The 13,427-nt window shown below is 43.8% G+C and overlaps 1 long non-coding RNA gene across 1 annotated transcript in view; it reads right to left on the bottom strand.

The window, feature by feature from the left end:
* LOC132249214 (uncharacterized) overlaps positions 1-13,427 on the bottom strand; it is a 47,060-nt gene that overhangs the window by 25,346 nt on the left and 8,287 nt on the right. Inside the window, exon 2 of the long non-coding RNA XR_009460611.1 lies at positions 10,510-10,633. This is a non-coding gene — a long non-coding RNA (uncharacterized LOC132249214). The remainder of the gene's footprint in view (positions 1-10,509; positions 10,634-13,427) is intronic.

The raw sequence follows: 13,427 nt of genomic DNA on the forward strand, positions 1-13,427 counted from the left end.
TTATCTCTCATGTAATGAGGACTCAGATGAAGGTGCTCCAAAGTGGACAGTCTTCATTAACTTCTGTCAGTCCCTGCACACAAACAGTTATGGGGTGATGCAGCCCATACCCACCCCTAGTGCTGGCTGCAGGATGGGAGTGGGGAGAAGAGATGGGAGGGAGCACAAGCAGTCATTAGAATCATCAAGTAAAGATATTTTTCTCTCTATCACACACACACTCCCCCTCCAAACTACCCCCCCCCCCCAAAGTGTGCATGTCTCCCCTCCAAACTGTGCACACAAACTGTGCGCACTTTCCCTCCAGGCCATGGATACACAAATACTCTCCTCCCCCTATTCAGTCTTCTCCTCCATGCTACACACACACACACAGGGCAGGTACTATTCTCAAATACAAGGATGCGCATGCTGCCCCCAGCCTGGGGTGAGCACGGCTTGCAGAGCACTGCAGAAGTGGCACTGCAAGGTGGCTTCTGCCATACCCAGTGGAGCAGGCTGCAGCCCCACTGTCCCTCCCCTCCCATTCTGCAGACAGCACCAGAGCTGGGGGTGAGGGGTAAGGAGGGCTAGGGGAGAGAGGCTGCAGACTGGAAGCCTCTCTCTGCTGGATTGGCTCCAAAGTAGAGCTCAATCCCTCCTCCCTCTTCCCACAATAGCAATGTCTGTTGGGTTGTGGGGGAGGGGCGTCGCTCTAACTCACAGCACTGTCTGTGAAGTGCCATGAGTTACAGTGGGGAGCTATACATCTGTCCGTACCTCACTGCATCCTGACAATGAACACTCCACCCACTCTGCTCTGAGCTCCCTACCCTGAAACCCCAAGCAAGTGGGCTGGGTTGCCTGCCCCATAGCTTTCTGCTTTTCCTTCCCAGGGCATCTTCTCATACTCTGTCTTCTCCCAGCCTGGCCTCCTCATTAATTATTTACTAGCCAGACACCTTGCTCTTAAAACGTTGCCCTCCAGGTCTATGCTTTCAACTGCCCTTCCCATTCTTGAAAAAACATTTACTCTCTGACTTACTCTCCAGAAACCCACTGACACTCAGACCCAGTGTGCCTTTGACCCCAGGCTGATTTTATAACTCAGCAAACCTGCTTTTTAGTCACTCATTCCCCGGGCTATGGCCCCTGCCATTGCTCCTCTCTTCCGGGAAGATCAGCTAAGCCTGGCACATCATTCATTTCAAGACTGCTCCTCACTTGGCTGTGACAGGTCCCTTCCGGCCTTACAATCTGTAGAAAATCACTTGGTTACAATTATTGATGAAGACAGGGCCAAAGTGCCCAAATGAGCAATTCAAATGAATACTTTCTTTGCCATGCAAGTTCAGCTCCAGTAAATTAGGAAAAAAAAAGAAAGAAAGCAGACCCCCAAACTTCCTGGCATTTCAGAGCAAGGGTCAGCTTTCTTCCAGGAGTTGGAGCCAAGGACCTTGACTCATACAACTTCAATTTTCTTGAGCAAGGGAGGCGGAATCTGATGTTGTGGTAACTACATTCATTTATGGCCTCCATAAATCCACATACACAATCATTTCCACCACATCTCAGAGGTTCCTTCTGCATCAGCCTCTTAATCCCCCATTCCTCATGTCATCCCATCATTTTCTGGATTGTTTATGTAGAATTTCAGATAACCCTGGTGTCATTTAAAATCAGTTTGCATCTGCTCACCCTCGAATTGTCTTGCCAAATTCATGAGCAACCCAAAATTCTAATATGCAGAAACAAAATTACATATCTATTTAATTTAGCTGTTCTCAAAACTGCCAACATGACTTGTTTGCACTTTGAATGAATAACCAGGCCATTTTATTTAATATATTGTTACTGTCATTTCTAGGAGTTTTGGAAAGGCACAATGTGCTTTGGGTGCTGTTTAAAAATATATTTTCTTTTACATTAATTATAAAATTTCCCCAAGGGTAACAGTATCTCAGTGCTTCACTTCTTTTAAGAATTAGGATAACAAATGACTTGTTACAAATTTTGTATTTAAAGCAGATTGTGTTTAGTTTGTGATTACTCTTCTGAGTGAAACCATTACACCCTAACAAACTACTAACAAAAAATGCCCAATAATGTCTGAATTCCAGTTCTTAAAGATATCCTGCAATTATCCTTAATTGGAACTAAGCTTACAATTCAACCACAAAAATACCGATGTATTGTAGATTTCATATTCTTTTGAGAGCAGAATATTTCTATGTTTACAATGAGAGAAACCTTTTGTTAGCTAAAAATTGCATCATTTTAATAAGCAGATGCCAAGTAATTACAACATTCTTTAAAACCTCATTGTCTCCTTACTTATGTTTATAAGAAATCTCCATAAAGATAGGGAGCAGACATACAGTGGGCTTTTATGTTGTCAGATGCCGATCAGAAATGCACCTGAGATTGACTGAAGATGCCTGAATATGTCTTAAGCCTGGATGGTTGAAAGACCTTTTCAAGCATGTACCTTTTCCAGCCCAAGGACGGATGCACCTGAGTATCAAACTATCCAATATTCCTAAGTACTCAGTTAATTCACCTGCATGCAGATCTGAGCTGTGTTAGAGTCTCTTTCTAAGGAAGGTGATCGGCCCATTTCAACCATGGCATTGTAATACACTAAACTAGCACTTTATCCATCTTTGTCACTTTTGCCTTAATAAAGCATTGGGCCTATATAGCATGGATAATCTCATCAGAGATGATCAGAGCATTTTAATTCACAAATCAGGAATTAAGCCTCTCCCTATCTTTTTCTCTGTTACTCTCAAGACTTGCGCCCAGGTCTCCCCATGCTTAAGCTGCTACATTTAGCATTCCTCAGCTTCTTCCTTGCCTTGTCTGCACAAAAGCAAGTTCGTGATTTAATTTAATTAAACATTGGGTGTTTAATTAATTCAGGGTGTTAGTGCTGCAAGCACCACTCCATCACCATTACAATTACATTTTCTCCAACCACTGTCACCTCATCTCCTCAACCTGTCATCTGCACTGGAATACTGCTACTATAGCCAGCCAGTACTAAGTTTTAAAGCTGCAATGGTACAATTAGTTCTCCTTGTGTAATTCCATAATGCTATTCATACTTTTGACTGGCCAGTAAGGGCGATCTTTATAGTTCAAAACACTGGGGGCATCTACACATGCACTTTATTGCAGAGCTGACGAATTAGCTATACAGTAAGTCGTCACTGTCTACGCTTGCGGCAGTATTAGGCCAGAGTAAACTAATAAACTCTGCCATAGGATTGTACTGCCTGATACAAGTACAGTAAAATCCCTGTCATCCAGCACGACGACAGGGATTTTATGGATGGCGGGGGGGTGATGGCAGCAGCTGCTTGCAGAGTGGCTACAGCCAGGATGGTGTGTGACATGTGAGCTTTCCTACCCCACCTGTCTGCATCCGTCTGGCTGGAAATTCTGGTTAATAGAGTGTTACAGTTACTCAAATGCCGGATAACAGGGATTTTACTGTATTATCCTGTGGTGGAGTTATTTAATGCGCTGCAACACACATGTGGATGATAACAGGGGCCAGCTGGGGCATGAGTGGGCTGCAATGTGGGAGCTGCCTGCTAGCTAGCCCCACGCTGTAGCAGCCTCATGCCCCAGGCAGCTCCTCCACACCATGTTGAGCTGGGTCCGAGCAGCTGCACCACCCCGGCTCAACGTGCTGCAGTCTCACTACACCCGGGAGCAATAAACTCCTGAACAAACTGCACCAGAGTTTATTCAGCCACACTGATTGCACATGTAGATGCGCCCACTGAAACTATCACCCATCAAATCACTTTCTATTGGCTGTAAATAAATCGTAGGGCAGGGGTGGCCAACCTGTGGTGTGTGTGGGGGATGTGACAGGTCAGGGAGGGAACAGAGAGCACAGCAGCAGATAGGTAGCAGGCTGGGCAGGGAGCACAAGGAAGGAAGCAGAAAGTAGAGAAGAAGACCAGGCAGGGAGCACCGGACTGGGAACAGGAAGCAGAGTCACCGATTAACTGGCAACCTTATGAAGACCAGTCTAATTTGCCCAGTGTCTCCACTTCTTCTCCAAAATCCTTTTTCCTCATCCCAGTGTGGCACAAGGCTTGGAATGGCACAAGCCCGTGGCACTTCAGGGATGGGAAGAGTCGTCTGTAGTGATTAGTGCTGGAGACACAACGTCAGGGATCCTGAGCTCTGACCTTGACTCTGCAACTAGGTCAATATGGGAATTAGAGCATGCTAGAGGCAGGTCCAAGGAGGGATTAGGCAGAGCAACTCACAGCATCTCACTGGTAAACACCAGGCCTCCTTGGTGGAGTCCACAACCTTAGTTCCTCCAGCTCATGCACATGGGGAGTCAGAGACTCACAATACTGAGGACAGGGATATGCTTTGCTCCTTACCCTCTCTGGGGCTCAGGCACCTTACTGAGCTACTGGGCAGTACCTTCCTCCATCCCACCTTTCAGCATGGGTCACTCTTGGAAAGTGCCACCCTGCTCTCATTTTCTTCCAGTATTTTGTTGCAAGATCAATTGTAATACTTCTCACAAAAGCACCACTGTGCTGTTCTCTAAGCTAAAGGTGGGGCATCGTGAAGAAGGAAAAAGGGACCAATGTTCGCTTTGGCCATTGTGTGCTTAATTGTACACCTGTAAGATTCTCTCTTAGTATTTTTTTAAAGAAAAATAACAACAGCATGGCACTTTTCATCTTCAGAGCGCTTGAGACATATTAACTAATCACTCCTCACGGTGCCCCTCTGCGGCATGCATGTATTTTTATCCGCATTGCACAATGGAAGAACTGTAGTTTTTCTCATGAGGAAGATTGCTCTCTGGAGATTTCCTGCCTACTCATCTCCACCCACAAGACCTGGATGCACATCCAAGGGGAAATCCCGTTCTACCAAAGGCAATCAATGTTTTGCTGTGGCTTCAACAAAACCAAGACTTTGGATTGCTCCTGTGAAATGAACCGAAACTTTCTGTCTCGGTTGCTTATATAGCCTCGGTTCCCATAGTACCTGATGCTGATCTTAATAGTACCGCACAATTCTTAATAGACTTGTTCTTCACAAGATGCCTCTGAAAGAAGGAACAATTGTTATCCTCATTGTGGTCTTCCAACTTCCAGGCTAGCACCAAATCATTCCCTCCAACCTAAAAAACAATCGAGTCAGCCCTCATGGCTACACTTAGCCAGAAAGTTGGGCCCAAATTAACATCCCAGATCGAAGTACCCTGGAATTTCCTTGGAAATGAGACTTGTGCTTCAGATCCTCAATTCACATCAATACATAAAACTTTTTTCCCCCCACTGTAGCGAACAAACGAAAATGCTGGGTCTGCATAATTTCATATTTGGCAGCCTGGAAATCCTGGTCTGGACCTCAACTACTGAGTTCCTCTCTAGTGAATATTTGACAGCTCGCAAGGAAAAAACCCCATGCAACATCTCAGAGTGAAATACAAGTAAACCTCTAACTTTTCTCAGCAATTGTTGGGCCATATATATTTAAGAGGAGAAATAGGCTAGGACGATAAGATCGAAGAAGGACTGGTACCCTCTCGGAAGACGATTACAAAAAGACACAGATTCATCAACATCCCTTCATGTAAAAATCCCCGCACAAACTTTTGAGAGCAGAAGTTATACGGTTTCCTATAAAGCAGAAGGCATCCTTGAACTCCAAACCCCACGCCTACATGTTTCATACTCATACTGGCTGAGGAATTATCTTTAGTTGTAATAAGAGAGTTTAAACACACTGTACCTTCCCCAGAGAAAAAAAAAAAACCCTGTAATTTTTCAAGTAATCCTCAATTTGCTGCATATCAGCTCTCTGCATCTCAGCCGCAGAAGAGGCTTTGCTTGTCCGTGGTGGAATAGAAATCAAATTACCTTCATTAATCGGAATCTGTGGGATTATCCTCATCCATGTCTGTGTGGGAAGGTAAAGTCAAGGGACATAATCTATATGCACAGACAAGTGTCAGCCCGTAGCAACCCTCTTGGTTTCAGCTTTTGTGGGTTGATGCTGTCATTATTCAGAGAACCGTAGCAATGTCGGCATTGTTTGGAAATGAGATGCTGCGGCACTCCAGAAGAAATGAAATCGGGTGCTTTGATTAAAAAAAAAAGGGGTTTAAATTTAGTAGGTTTGTTGTTTTTTTACTGTAGTTAGAAGAAGCTTCTCTTCTTTTTAACTTTTCCCTACACCCTGGAAAGTCAGCCAAATTCTCCTTTTGGTTAAACAGAAACAAAATGCAGTGGGCTAAACTCTGCTTATAGTTCATAGGTTCAGCTGACTTCATTGGTTTGCATTAGGAGCAGAATTTGGCCTGAAAAGCTTATGGCCTGGGCTGTGCTGTCAGCGAATACTGCTGTGTGTGTTGTTAAAGGGCTACTGCCGTCCTTTAAAAAGTTGTAAGGTCATTCCTTTTCACATAGGGCCAAAGTTTTCCCTACACTGCATAGGGATGAACCAGAAGCAACATCACAGGCTGTTTTCTTTGATCGGTCATAATGTGGTACCTTTTCTCATCACATATTTTTGAGAGATTCGCACAACCCCTGTCGAGATATTATAATAATAGAGACTGCGTATTAGGTAACACACTCCACCTTTCACTTCTGGAATTAAGAACTAGAGCTAAAGGGCTTGAAAGAAGATTGTTAAAAAATCCTTATATATACGCCTATTGGCTGATGTTTTATTTCTAATTTATATTTGGATATATTTTGATGAATTCCATAAGAAAAAGCTATGAGGTTAGAAGAACCATCCAATGGGAGTGGGGGGGGGGGCAGGAAAATGTGATACAACTTCATATTTTATGAGCTTATATATGCATCACATGCTTAACAAATACCTGTTGATTGTCTTGGCTGATGAGGTGTGATTTGTTATAAACTCTCAAGAATGGGTTTTTTGCATGTGAAGAAAGCCGGTGGGGAGAGATTCTTTTATCTTCTCCTTGTCTCTGCTTTTTAAAAAAATTCTTGAAGATCATTGAAATGTGGCAATAATTACATTGTACAGAACACAGCTGTTCTAATCGCAAAGCTATATTTCCCTACCCCCCTCGCAACCACTAATGTGCCTTTATTAACACTTCCATATTCCTCTCTCATTAAGACTTTATGCATTAGTTTAATCAACTTATTTGGAAATGTGCTTAACTGCATAAAAATGAGGAAAAGGCATGAAATCCACAGCTCGCTATTTACTTGCCATGCTTCCAGTAAAAACAAATTAAATGTTTTTGCATAATGATTCCCCCCCCCCCCCCCAAATTGGACAGCAGCACCAAAATACTTGTGTCCAGAAAAGTGTATTGAGAAGGCCTAAGAAAGAACAGAAAGGGTACAGCACTTTCAAAATCATATCGCAAACTCATTGGACAAAAAAAGAGGCAGAACATAAATTAAGGATTGAAATAGGTGCAGTTCCTGGTCTCAGGTACGAAATACATCTAAAAAAAAGCGTAGAGAGAATTACACTATCACCCACCTGGCCAGGGCAGGATTCTGCCGTTTCTTCAGAATTAGAGGGATTTTCAAAGCCAAAAAGGACCTTTTGTTTATGTAGTTTAGTTTTCTGTATATCACAGGCCATTACATTTCACCGAGTTACCCTTATAGGTTAGACCAAAGCATTTCAAGCCTCAGAAGATTAAAATTGTTTAGTGCCATAATCCCCCTTCCCGATCCTTGAAGGAAAATCAGCTGTCACCCTGAAGCATGAGATTTGATTATAGGCATTGTTTTGTTCATGCCGACCTGAAGTGTTTATTATAGGCATTCAGAGGTACCCATTCACTCTGTTGTCCGTAAAGAAAGGGAACACATAGGGGGATGCATAGTTTTTAGGGCTGTGTGAAACTTCGGCAGCTGTTTCATTTCAGAGGTGTTTTGGCCCGTTTCAGCACCCGAAACACCGAATCCAAAATGAAACAGGAGGCTCTGTAAACATCTTCAAAACAAAATGAAACCAACCAAAATGTTTCAGAAAATTTCAAAGTTTTGGAGCCAGGCTTGCATGGAAACAGAAACTAAGACGAGGGAGGGGGAAGAGGAGGGGAAGGACTGCTCTCATATTGACTGTGCAGCTGGCCAGTGCCTGCGATCTGTCCCTGAGGTCCCTTCCAATCCCAGTGCTCTGGGGGGAGGGCAGCCTGCTCTCATCCCGCGCGCAGATCCGTGCACAGCCCTGCAGCCCTCCTGGGTGGGGCAGGCCCCTGGATCTGTATACAGGATGACGCCATGCTGCTGCTGCCAGCTGGGGCCACTGCCAGCACCCAAGACTGCTTGGCGCAGCCCGCGCCGCGCACCAGAAAGAAGCCAGTGGTGCAGCTGGTCCCAACTGGTAGCGGCAGCCTGTTGTCATCTTGCATGCATATCCAGGGGCCCATGCCCCCTGGGAAGAGTCCAGCACATCCCTGCAGCCCTCCTGGGGGGTGCAGGCCCCCAGATCTGTGCACAGGATGACAGCATGCTGCCGCTGCCGGCAAGTGACATGAGTTTTGCTTTGAACAGTTTGAGGTACAGTTTCACAGAAACTCCTATACCTATCTCCTTGACACTTGGCAGACATCATGCCCTCAGAAGGGACTACCACCCTTACAATTTTCATCTAAATAAGGCAAGAAATGACAAAGTTATAGGTGTTTTAGTGATTTCCCATTATAGCCTACGGCTGAATCACCAAAACAGCGTTGAAACTTCGAAACAGATTTGGCCGAATCGAAACAGAACCGTGATCCAAAACACCAAAACGAATCACTGTCCCTCCAAAATGGCCAAATCTGAAACTGAGTCAAAACATAGCCATTTCGCACAGCCCTAATTTTTTCTAGATTCACCAGCTTAAAGGAGAACAGAAGGGGCATGGCTACATGATGCCCTTCGGCAATGTTGCTACTGAGCCATGCATTAGTACTTCCAAAAGGAAATACTAATGCATGGCATAGTAACAACATTGCCTTTTGGAAGCACTAAAGAACAGTGCCGTAACTGCCCGCGCTGTGCTGTAAGCATGGCACATTGTTATTTTTAGCTGCTACTTGGCTGTAGCTATGCACTATACTGGAGAAGCATGCCACTATGGCGAAGTAGCTGCTGGTCACATGTAGATCTATGTGATTGCTATGTCACCGTGCCATGATGCCACGGCAACATAGTGCAACACTACCGCAACGTAATGCACCATGTAGACGTGCCTAAGAATCATTAGAGCCACCTGCCAGAAAAACCATCAAGACCTTCCGACGCAAGCCCTCAATACACAGAAGCTGGATTATACTACTGCTTTTAGTAGATATTTTGCCTATAAGTAATTGCAAATTCATCACCTCTTGTAATAAACTCTTCCAAAGTTTCATTGTTCTAGGAAATTGAAATCTTATTTCAAGACTGCCTTCCATTAATTTCAATGTCTAGCCAAAGGACCTTGTTACGCCTTTGTCAATAAGGCTGAAAAGCTCCCCGTTATCAGAGAAGCTTTCATGCAAATGCATCAACTCTCAGCTTTCTTTCTAATAACCTGGATTGGTGAAGCTCCTTAAGTCTCTCCTTGTAAGGCTGATTTTCTAGTCCCCAGATTATTTTCATAGACCTCCTTTGAACAATCTCCAATATTCCCCCTTTTTTTTAAGTGTGAGCACCAGAACTGGATGCAGAATGGTAGTAGTGTTCTGACTGATGTGCAGGGGCAAAAACAACTTCCCTGCTTCCCCTTTTAATCTCATTATTGTCACCACAGCCTTGCACGGAGAGCTTTTGAAGGGCTGCCTACCATGGTATAAATACTGTTCTAAGTCACTGATTTCTGAGACAGAAAGTCTCCCACCCAGTAGACACAGCCTGCATTCCTTGTTCCCAGGTGCATGGCTCTTAATCTCTTGGCTATATTACAGTGTATTTTGTTGATTAGTGATGATTTAACCGGGTGATTGAGGTTACTCTGTAACAATACCCAACTCTTCTCATTGTTTACTACCCCACCATCATTGTGTTCCCTACAAACTGTACCAGCAAAGCTTTTATATCATTGTGGACATGACTGATAAAATTATTAAATCGTGTTGTACCCAAAATCAATCCCTTGGGGATTTTGCTAGAAATGGCCATCACTCCCCGATGTCAGTCCACTAACAACTACGTTTGAGGTCTGTCAGTGAATCTGTTTCTAATCCTTCTAACATGTGCCCTGTTAGTTCCCTATAATGCAAGGCATTTTATCAAAATGTCAGGCTGCACTAAGCCAAATGCCTCAGAAACCTCAGGTTTTACTGTGCTAACACAGCTGCCTTTACTGGCCACACCCATAATCTCATCAAAGAAGAAAACAGGGTTGTTTGACAAGATCAACCTCACATGAACGTATGTTGACTAGCAGTGGCTATATATTTAACTTCTAATCCTTTATTAATGGAACCTCAAATTACCCATTCCATTATTTAGCTCTGCATCAACATTGGAATAACTGGTGTATGGCTCCCTGAGCCATCCTTTTTACCTTTGCAAGCGTATTATCAATTCTTCAGCCATTTGGAATATCCCGGCTTCCCGAGTTTTGTTGAAATGAACATTAGTGGCTCAGCACGCGCCTCAGCCAATTCTTGCAGGTGCGCTATCCAGACCTGTTGATATGAAAATGCATAACTTGAACAGGTACTGCCTCAGCTCTTCACTTAGGCAAGATGGTTCACTTACTATTCCATCACCCCAGTATTGTTTAGAGTGGACACATCCTTTGGCTGCCACCTGAATGCAGAAAAGAGACATCCATTGAACATTTCTGCCTATTACTAATTAGAACGTTATTGTTTGCTAATTGCAGCTGACTCTTATCCTGACCCTACATTCATTTTTATTTCTAATTGTTAAAAAAAGTCTTTTTTATTGTGTTTAGCCATATTGATCACTCTTTTTTCACTTACTTCTTTGCTTTTCCTTATCAGTCACTTACATGTTCATTTTATAACTCAGATTCATTGTCCTTTCCATCCCCAGTCTTTCCTCCAATGTTTCGTTTGCTTTCGTTTTATCACATTTCCTTTTTACAAGGATGCTTGTACCCAAGATAACTTTTTAATGCTTTGTGAATTGTGAATTTTTGGGCAGTTTGCCCTTGAATAATTCTTGTCTTCTGTTAGCGCTTTCCACTTTAAATAGAATGCTCTTGGGGACACCAACAATTATGTTGAACTTGAGAACATTGTTCCTTCATCAAGCTCCAAGTATACACTGGTTGGTGACCTTTTTGTTTGCATAAGGGAAATGGAATCAGATCTTAATCCCTGATACCTACACACATGCTAATTTTTAGGTCAGAATATCTGGCAGCATGAGGGCATAAGGCCTCCTTCCTGGCACTGCTCCAAGAACAAAACCCCAAATATCTTCCTTTAACTTTACTTAACAACCAAATGTAACCACGAGTGTCATCTACCTATCTGCCAACTCTCCTCTCTCAATCAAGGAACATGAAGGATTTGCAAGATGCTCATCTAGATATTCCTCTCCTTCAGCTGCCTTCCAGACCCCTGAAGTTCCCTTGAGAAGTGATGTTTGCTGTGGTCTCTTTGGTGCCAACATGGGTGACTGCCAAAGGCATTTATCTTGCTAACCTCAGTATCTTCCTCACTTTTCTTTATGAGGATGTCTACCGGGCCATATTGCTGCTTCTTTCAGAAGGAACTTCGGCTACTAAAGAATATGGTGATAGATGCACTAGTCAGTGCAGAGCAGGTCACACAGCTAGACATCATACACCCTTTGGACTTGACATACACTGATCTAAGTAAGAGCACATCTAGCCCCTAAGTGCCCTATGGAAAGCTCACGTGGAACCAGGTATAGGTGGGTTGTGCAGTCACAGGGTGAGCAGGAAGGAAGAAGAGCAGTAGAAATGGGCCACAGAGCTGCAGCCCCCCACACTCTGGCTGTGTTGTGCATGCACAGTGAGCTCTCTGCACTCACTGCCTGATCAGCACCAGGGGTCCAGATGAGCAGTGAGTGCTGAGCTCACCAGCTGATTGAGGTGGGCCATGGCCAAAGCCCCTGCTTTCCAAGTAGCTCCAGAGCCCATAAGGAGAATGTTGCTGCTGTTTGCCCATCCTCCCTCTCCCTCCCCTGATACATATGGAAGCAGGGGAAAGGACAGGATGAATGTTGGGCTCTAGAGCCATGAGAAAACATGGGTTCTGGCTAGACAAGAGCTCATGTGTGACACAGCCAAAGGAGGTGGTATCACCCTGCCATCTTACCCCCTTTGCATTCACCCCTGATGAAGGGGCTCTATCCACCCTCTTCCTCTACTAGGTAGCAAGTGGATATCAAAGTGGTTGATTGGTTTGGGATGACTGGAAGAAACAGGTTCCCTCAATACTATATGTTATTCTGTTATCGTTATGTGATTGTGTCACTATGCTGTGTCAAAACAATATTCATAAGCACAAATGAAAAATGGGTCTTCCTGGGGAAGATGAGAAATGTGTTCTGCTGTGTAAGTAAAGGTGCCTTTGTGATTCATATTAGGCTTGCAGATGTCAAATAGAATCAGACCGAAAGCTGTAGCACTTTTCACTTGAATTAACTTTCCCTCCACATCAACTAGCAAATAAGCTAGAGAAATGAGAGAAATGCTGGTGTGATTCAGTCTTGACAACCCACTATCTGTTATTAAAGGGAAGCGACGTATCTAGTATGTCCAGTGTCTGGTGAGTTCAGTGGTTCTCTTGTGCTCAAACCCTCCCCAGGTACAATCATTTTCAAAAGTGATTGATGCCCACCTATCTCTGCTCTCCTGAGGCAAAGAGAGATTTTTCATGGACCTAGAGAGAAACAATGACCCTGTGGTTGGGCTCTAGCCAGGAACCATGTCCAAGTCAGGGGCTCTACTTCAGGTTTCCTTTGTTACCATAGACATGACATTTAGTTTGTCTGTGCTTCAGTTCTGCACTGGTAAAATGGAGTAAATGCTACTTCTGAACCACAAAGAAGTGTTGCAAGGATGTATGCAGTAAAGGTTAAAAGGACCTGTGTTATACAGACTAAAAGATGCACTGTACTGTCTAAGATTGGACTTTACTAGAATGACCATTGAGCTGAGACAGAGATTTTGAAAATCTTACTGATATTATCCTCTATTTATAAGTGATCTTAGTTACACTTTGGATAACTTTCACATTTGGAAGAATAAAACTGATCTAAGCCATGTCCTAAACGCAGCAGGAGAAAACAAAGCTGAATCCAGGTAATAAAATAGCTGCCGACTAGCCCTGAGAATATGACAGATATTTTAAGTCACAAATGGAGGGCCTTTCAATCATCTGTTGATAGTGTTAACAATCCTATAAATTAGGATATCTTCCATTTAAGACTCTAAAGAGCAGGGGCATGTCCAGGGGGGTGCAGTAGCACCGTCACCCA

The sequence above is a fragment of the Alligator mississippiensis genome, chromosome 3 (assembly GCF_030867095.1).
Source record: "Alligator mississippiensis isolate rAllMis1 chromosome 3, rAllMis1, whole genome shotgun sequence".
Classification (NCBI taxonomy): Eukaryota; Metazoa; Chordata; order Crocodylia; family Alligatoridae; genus Alligator; species Alligator mississippiensis.